Source organism: Triticum aestivum, chromosome 6B, assembly GCF_018294505.1.
Source record: "Triticum aestivum cultivar Chinese Spring chromosome 6B, IWGSC CS RefSeq v2.1, whole genome shotgun sequence".
Lineage (NCBI taxonomy): Eukaryota > Viridiplantae > Streptophyta > Magnoliopsida > Poales > Poaceae > Triticum > Triticum aestivum.
In genome coordinates, this window is record NC_057810.1 from 84,150,872 (window position 1) to 84,159,148 (window position 8,277).

The following is an 8,277-nucleotide window of genomic DNA, read 5'->3' on the forward strand; positions in this document are numbered from 1 at the left end:
GGTAGACCAACCAAACGTTATGTACGCAAACCTGGATCACGGCGGGCTTCTTCCTCTCTTTGTCCTTTAGATACTTCTATTGTCCCACGACTGTGGTGTACTAAACATCTAGCCCAGCGACCCACTCATCATGTGAGTTTTCTAACATGCGTCTGAAGCGAGAAAGGCATCCTTTCACCGTCGCGGAAGTACGGGTGTAGATGACGTCGAACTCATCGCCGGTGATGGTTCTAACCTTGTACTCACCGCCAGTCGGGGAGATTTGGGACGCCATGGATTTGGGAGGAGGGTTAGTGAGGGAGTCCCGAATTAGGGGGTGTCCGGATAGCCAAACTATGACCTTCGGCCGGACTCCTGGACTATGAAGATACAAGATTGAAGACTTCGTCCCGTGTCCGGATGAGACTTTCCTTCGCGTGGAAGGCAAGCTTGGCGATACGGATATGTAGATCTCCTCCCATTGTAACCGAATCTGTGTAACCCTAGCCCTCTCTGGTGTCTATATAAACCGGAGGGTTTTAGTCCATAAAAGGAACAACAATCATACCATAGGCTAGCTTCTAGGGTTTAGCCTCTCTGATCTCGTGGTAGATCTACTCTTGTACTACCCATATCATCAATATTAATCAAGCAGGAGTAGGGTTTTACCTCCATCGAGAGGGCCTGAACCTGGGTAAAAACATTGTGTCCCTTGTCTCCTGTTACCATCCGCCTAGACGCATAGTTCGGGACCCCCTACCTGAGATCCGCCGGTTTTGACACCGACATTGGTGCTTTCATTGAGAGTTACGCTGTGTCATCACCATCAGGAAGGACGCCTCATCCCGTCTTTAAAGACGGTGTTGTGGCCAAAGGAGCTTTGGCTATCAGCCGAACTCTCCGGCTAGGCGATTTTCTTATGACTGCCTGTTCGGCCGCCACGCCAACGATGACTTCTCGGGTCATCGAAAGCAATCTCCATGTCAACTCGGAACTCGCCGAGCAGTTAGATCCGATGGAGCTCTCTTCCATAAACGAACTCTTGGATCGAATCGCCGCCCTGGGAGTCACTATAGACTAAGATCAGATTGGGCTTAAACCCGATTTGAGAGAGATTAACTCTACCCAGGCCACCCACCGCGTCACAGTGGTGGAGGAACAGTGCGGCAAGCCTTCATCTATCTTAAGGACTAGTTATGTCCGAATTCCTGACCCCTCCAAGCCGGATACCCACGGAGGGGAGGACGTCACTCGAGCCCTGAACCTAAAGTCAGGCAGCGGGCTAGATTCATTGGACAACATCCAAGAACCCAAGCTTTCGAGTTCAGAAACTCCTTGGCCCCTGAGTCTCAGATTGAGCGAGGTTCTGGATTTAATTCCACTCGCCCACCCTGACATAAGGGATCTATCCCAAATTCGACAAGAGCCCGCAGAAACAGTACACCATTACTGGGCAGATTCCTCCTGGTTATGAACAGGATAGAGGACTGCTGCGAGGAGGATGCAATTTCATTCTTCTACAATAATTACACGGACAACTGAATCCTCAACGCCATAAGTCGCCGTGAAATTACACGCTTCGCCGACTTGGCATCCATAGTACAAAAGTACTGTGCGATGGAAAGCGCCTGGAAACCCGAAATAAAATTTTGGGACAATCCGGCCCTGAATACAACCCCAGTCCGAAATAAAAGGGTGCATTATCGCCAGGCACCTGGGTTAAACACCCAAAAGCAAAAACCCTCTATAGGGCATGGAACCGTACTGGAGGGATGGCTCAATGGACCCTGTAAAATTCATAGTACAGAGGGTGCCACACCAACTCATAGACTTAGAGCATGTTGGATACTCCGGCAGGAGGCCAGAAGTGGTGAGGAGCTTCTAACTCCAGAATTCACAGAGCACCAGCCCAGGGATACCAGTACGGTATTAACAGTCTTCGAGACTTTCGCATCAAATAATATGCGGAAACGAACAATCCGCAGCCTTGTCGAAGTCTACCAAGTAGCAACAATAAACCCATGGAGTGACACGGCTATTACCTTTAATGCCAGTGATGAAACTAAATTCCGAACAGCCCGAGCACCAGCCGCATTAGTCCTCAGTCCAACAGTGCATGGCTTTCGCCCTACCAAGGTACTCATGGACAATGGCAGCGGATTGAACCTCATTTATGAGGAAACCCTTCGAAAAATGGAAATAGACTGGAGCCACATTGAGCGAAGCAACACAACCTTTAGAGGAATAATCCCCAGCCGGGAAGCATGTGTTGGAAATATGCCCTAGAGGCAAAAATAAATTAGTTATTATTATTATATTTCCTTGTTCATGATAATCGTTTATTATCCATGCTATAATTGTATTGATAGGAAACTCAGATACATGTGTGGATACATAGACAACACCATGTCCCTAGTAAGCCTCTAGTTGACTAGCTCGTTGATCAATAGATGGTTATGGTTTCCTGACAATGGACATTGGATGTTGTTGATAACGGGATCACATCATTAGGAGAATGATGTGATGGACAAGACCCAATCCTAAGCCTAGCACAAAGAACGTGTAGTTCGTATGCTAAAGCTTTTATAATGTCAAGTATCATTTCCTTAGACCATGAGATCGTGCAACTCCCGGATACCGTAGGAATTCTTTGGGTGTACCAAACGTCACAACATAACTGGGTGGCTATAAAGGTACACTACGGGTATCTCCGGAAGTGTCTGTTGGGTTGGCATGAATCGAGACTGGGATTTGTCACTTAGTGTGATAGAGAGGTATCTCTGGGCCCACTCGCTAGGACATCATCATAATGTGCACAATGTGACCAAGGGTTTGATCACGGGATGATGTGTTACGGAACGAGTAAAGAGACTTGCCGGTAACGAGATTGAACAAGGTATCGGGATACCGATGATCGAATCTCGGGCAAGTACAATACCGCTAGACAAAGGGAATTGAATATGGGATTGATTGAATCCTCGACATCGTGGTTCATCCAATAAGATCATCGTGGAACATGTGGGAGCCAACATGGGTATCTAGATTCCGCTGTTGGTTATTGACCGGAGAATGTCTCGGTCATATCTGCATGGTTCCCGAACCCGTAGGGTCTACACACTTAAGATTCGATGACGCTAGGGTTATAGGGAGTTTCGGAATGGTCTGGAGGTAAAGATTTATATATGGGAAGTCCTGTTTTGGTCACCGGAAAAGTTTCGGGTGCTATCAGTAATGTACCGGGACCACCGGGAGGGTCCTGGGTGTCCACCAAGTGGGGCCACCGGCCCCAGAGGGCAGCATGGGCCAAGTGTGGGAGGGGACCAGCCCCAGGTGGGCTGGTGCACCCCCCCCCCCCCAACAGGGCCCAAGGCGCCTAGGGTTTGGGGAGGGGGCGCCTCCACCTTACTTGGGGGCCAAGTTTCCCCCTCTCCCCCCCTTGGCCGCCACCCTAGATGGGTTTTGGGGTTGCCGCACCCCTTGGGGTGGGAACCTTAGAGGGGGCGCAGCCCCCTCCCTCTCCCCTATATATAGTTGAGGTCTTTGGGGCTGCCAACACATGGGTTTCTCCTCTCCCTGGCGCAGCCCTACCTCTCTCCTTCCTCGTCTCTCGCGGTGCTTGGCGAAGCCCTGCAGGATTGCCAGGCTCCTCCACCACCACCACGCCGTCGTGCTGCTGCTGGATGCAGTCTTCCCCAACCTCTCCCTCTCTCCTTGCTGGATCAAGGCATGGGAGATGTCACCGAGCTGCCTGTGTGTTGAACACGGAGGTGCAGTCCATTCGGCACTAGGATCTCCGGTGATTTGGATCACGACTAGTACGACTCCGTCAACCCCGTTCTCTTGAACGCTTCCGCTTAGCGATCGACAAGGGTATGTAGATGCACTCTTCTTCCCCTCGTTGCTAGATTACTCCATAGATTGATCTTGGTGATGCGTAGAAATTTTTTGATTTCTGCTATGTTCCCCAACAGTGGCATCATGAGCTAGGTCTATGCGTAGTTTCTATGCACGAGTAGAACACAAGTTGTTGTGGGCATTAATTTTGTTCAATATGCTTACCGTTACTAGTCCAATCTTGTTTCGATGGTATTGTGGGATGAAGCGGCCCGGACCGACCTTACACCTACACTTACGTGAGACAGGTTCCACCGATTGACATGCACTTGTTGCATAAGGTGGCTAGCGGGTGCCAGTCTCTCCCACTTTAGTCGGATCGGATTCTATGAAAAGGGTCCTTATGAAGGGTAAATAGCAATTGGCATATCACGTTGTAGTTTTGCGTAGGTAAGAAACGTTCTTGCTAGAAACCCATAGCAGCCACGTAAAACATGCAAACAACAATTAGAGGACGTCTAACTTGTTTTTGCAGGGTATGCTATGTGATGTGATATGGCCAAAAGAATGTGATGAATGATATGTGATGTATGAGATTGATCATGTTCTTGTAATAGGAATCACGACTTGCATGTCGATCAGTATGACAACCGGCAGGAGCCATAGGAGTTGTCTTAATTTATTGTATGACCTGCGTGTCATTGAACAACGCCATGTAATTACTTTACTTTATTGCTAAGCCGTTAGCCATAGTAGTAGAAGTAATAGTTGGCGAGACAACTTCATGGAGACACGATGATGGAGATCATGATGATGGAGATCATGGTGTCATTCCGGTGACGATGATGATCATGGAGCCCCGAAGATGGAGATCAAAAGGAGCAAAATGATATTGGCCATATCATGTCACTTTTTGATTGCATGTGATGTTTATCATGTTTATGCATCTTATTTGCTTAGAATGACGGTAGTAAATAAGATGATCCCTCATTAAAATTTCAAGAAAGTGTTCCCCCTAACTGTGCACCGTTGCGAAAGTTCGTTGTTTCGAAGCACCACGTGATGATCGGGTGTGATAGATTCTAACGTTCATATACAACGGGTGTAAGCCAGATTTACACACGCGGAACACTTAGGTTGACTTGACGAGCCTAGCATGTACAGACATGGCCTCGGAACACAAGAGACCGAAAGGTCGAGCATGAGTCGTATGGTAGATACGATCAACATGAAGATGTTCACCGATGATGACTAGTCCATCTCACGTGATGATCGGACACGGCCTAGTTGACTCGGATCATGTAATCACATAGATGACTAGAGGGATGTCTATATGAGTGGGAGTTCATTAGATGAACTTAATTATCCTGAACATAGTCAAAAGGGTCTTGCAAATTATGTCGTAGCTCGCGCTTTAGTTCTACTGTTTAGATATGTTCCTAGAGAAAATATAGTTGAAAGTTGATAGTAGCGATTATGCGGACTAGGTCCGCAAACTGAGGATTGTCCTTGTTGCTTCGTAGAAGGCTTATGTCCTTAATGCACCGCTCAGTGTGCTGAACCTGGAACGTCGTCTGTGGATGTTGCGAACATTTGACAAACACGTTTTGATAACTATGTGATAGTTCAGTAATATTAAACGGTTTAGAATTGAGGCACCAAAGACGATTTCGAAACATCGCGGAACATATCAGATGTTTCGAGGGCCGAAATTGGATTTCAGGCTCGTGCCCACGCCAAGAGGAATAAGACCTCCGACGATTTTCTTAGCCTACAAACTAAGGGAGAAAATCTCAAATCGTTGAGCTTGTGCTCAGATTGTCTGAGTACAACAATCACTTGAATTGAGTGGGAGTTAATCTTCTAGATGAGATAGTGATGTTTCTCCAAAGACATTGCCACCAAGCTACTAGAGCTTCGTGATGAACTATAACATATCAGGGATAGATATGATGATCCTTGAAATATTCGTGATGTTTGACACCGTGAAATTAGAAATCAAGAAGGAGCATCAATTGTTGATGGTTAGTGAAACCACTAGTTTCAAGAAGGGCAAGGGCAAGAAGGGATACTTCATGAAACGGCAAATCAGCTGCTGCTCTAGTGAAGAAACCCAAGGTTGAACCCAAACCCGAGACTCAGTGCTTATGTAATAAAGGGAACAGCCACTGGAGCAGAATTACCCTAGATACTTGGTAGATGAGAAGGCTGGCAAGGTCGATAGAAGTATATTGGATATACATCATGTTAATGTGTACTTTACTAGTACTCCTAGTAGCACCAGGGTATTAGATACCGGTTCGGTTGCTAGGTGTTAGTAACTCGAAATAAAAGCTACGGAATAAACGGAGACTAGCTAAAGGTGAGCTGACGATATGTGTTGGAAGTGTTTCCAAGCTTGATGTGATCAAGCATCACACGCTCCCTCTACCATCGAGATTGGTGTTAAACCTAAATAATTGTTATTTGGTGTTTGCGTTGAGCATAGACATGATTGGATTATGTCTATCACAATATGCTAATTCATTTAAGGAGTATAATGGTTACTCTGTTTATTTGAATAATACCTTCAATGGTCTTGCACCTAAAATGAATGGTTTATTGAATCTCGACCATAGTGATACACATGTTCATGCCAAAAGATATAAGATAGTAATGATAGTACCACCTACTTGTGGCACTGCCATGTAAGTCAAATTGGTATAAAACGCATGAAGAAGCTCCATGTTGATGGATCTTTGGACTCACTCGTTTTTGAAAAGGTTTGAGACATGCGAACCATGTCTATTGGTATGTACGCATGAAGAAACTCCATGCAGATGGATCGTTTGGACTCACTTGATTTTGAATCACTTGAGACATGCAAATCATACCACATGGGAAAGATGACTGAAAAGCCTTGTTTTCAGTAAGATGGAACAAGAAAGCAACTTGTTGGAAGTAACACATTTTGATGTGTGCATTCCAATGAGTGCTGAGGCACGCAGTGGATATCGTTATGTTCTTACTTCATGGATGATTTGAGTAGATACTAAGTATATTTACTTGATGAAACACAAGTCTGAATTATTGAATGGTTCAAGTAATTTCAGAGTGAAGTTGAAGATCATCATGTCAAGAGGATAAAATGTCTATGATATGATCATAGAGATGAGTATCTGAGTTACGAGCTTTGGCACGTAATTAAGACATTGTGGACATTGTTTCACAATTAATACCGCCTGGAACACCATAGTGTGATGGTGTGTCCGAACATCATAGTTGCACCGTATTGGATATGGTGCGTACCATGGTGTCTCTTATCGAATTACCACTATCGTTCATGGGTTAGGCATTAGAGACAACCGCACTCACTTTAATAGGGCACCACGTAATTCCGTTGAGACAACACCGTTTGAACTATGGTTTGGAGAAACCTAAGTTGTCATTTCTTAAAAGTTTGGGGCTGCGACGCTGATGTGAAAAGTTTCAGGTTGATAAGCTCAAACCCAAAGCGGATTAAATGCATCTTCATAGGACACGCAAAACAGTTGGGTGTACCTCCTAATTCAGATCCGAAAGCAATAGGGATTGTTTCTTGAATCGGGTCCTTTCTCGAGGAAAAGTTTGTCTCGAAAAAATTGAGTGGGAGGATGGTGGAGACTTGATGAGGTTATTGAACCGTCACTTCAACTAGTGTGTACCAGGGCACAGGAAGTTGTTCCTGTGGCGCCTACACCAATTGAAGTAGAAGCTTATGATAGTGATCATGAAGTTTTGGATCAAGTCACTACCATACCTCGTAGGGTGACAAGGATGCGTACTACTTCAGAGTGGTACAGTAATCCTGTCTTGAAGGTCATGTTGCTAGACAACAATGAATCTACGAGCTATGGAGAAGCGATGGTGGGCCCATATTCCGACAAATGGTTAGAAGCCATGAAATCCGAGATAGGATCCATGTATCAGAACAAAGCATGGACTTTGGTGGACTTGCCCGATGATCGGAAAGCCATTGAGATAAATGGATCTTTAAGAAGAAGATGGACATGGACGGTAATGTCACCGTCTATGAAGATCGACTTGTGGCGAAGAGTTTTTTCCACAAGTTCAAGGAGTTGACTATGATGAGATTTTCTCATCCGTAGCGATGCTTAAGTCCGTCGGAATCATGTTAGCATTAGCTGCATTTATGAAATCTGGCAGATGGATGTCAAAACGAGTTTCCTTACCAGTTTTCGTAAGGAAAGGTTGTATGTGATACAATTAGAAAGGTTTTGTCGATCCTAAGGATGCTAAAAGGTATGCTAGCTCTAGCGATCCTTCCATGGACTGGAGTAAGCATCTCGGAGTTGGAATATACACTTTGATAAGATGACCAAAGATTTTGGGTTTATACAAAGTTTATGAGAAACTTGTATTTCCAAAGAAGTGAGTGGGAGCACTATAGAATTTTTGATGAGTATATGTTGTTGACATATTGTT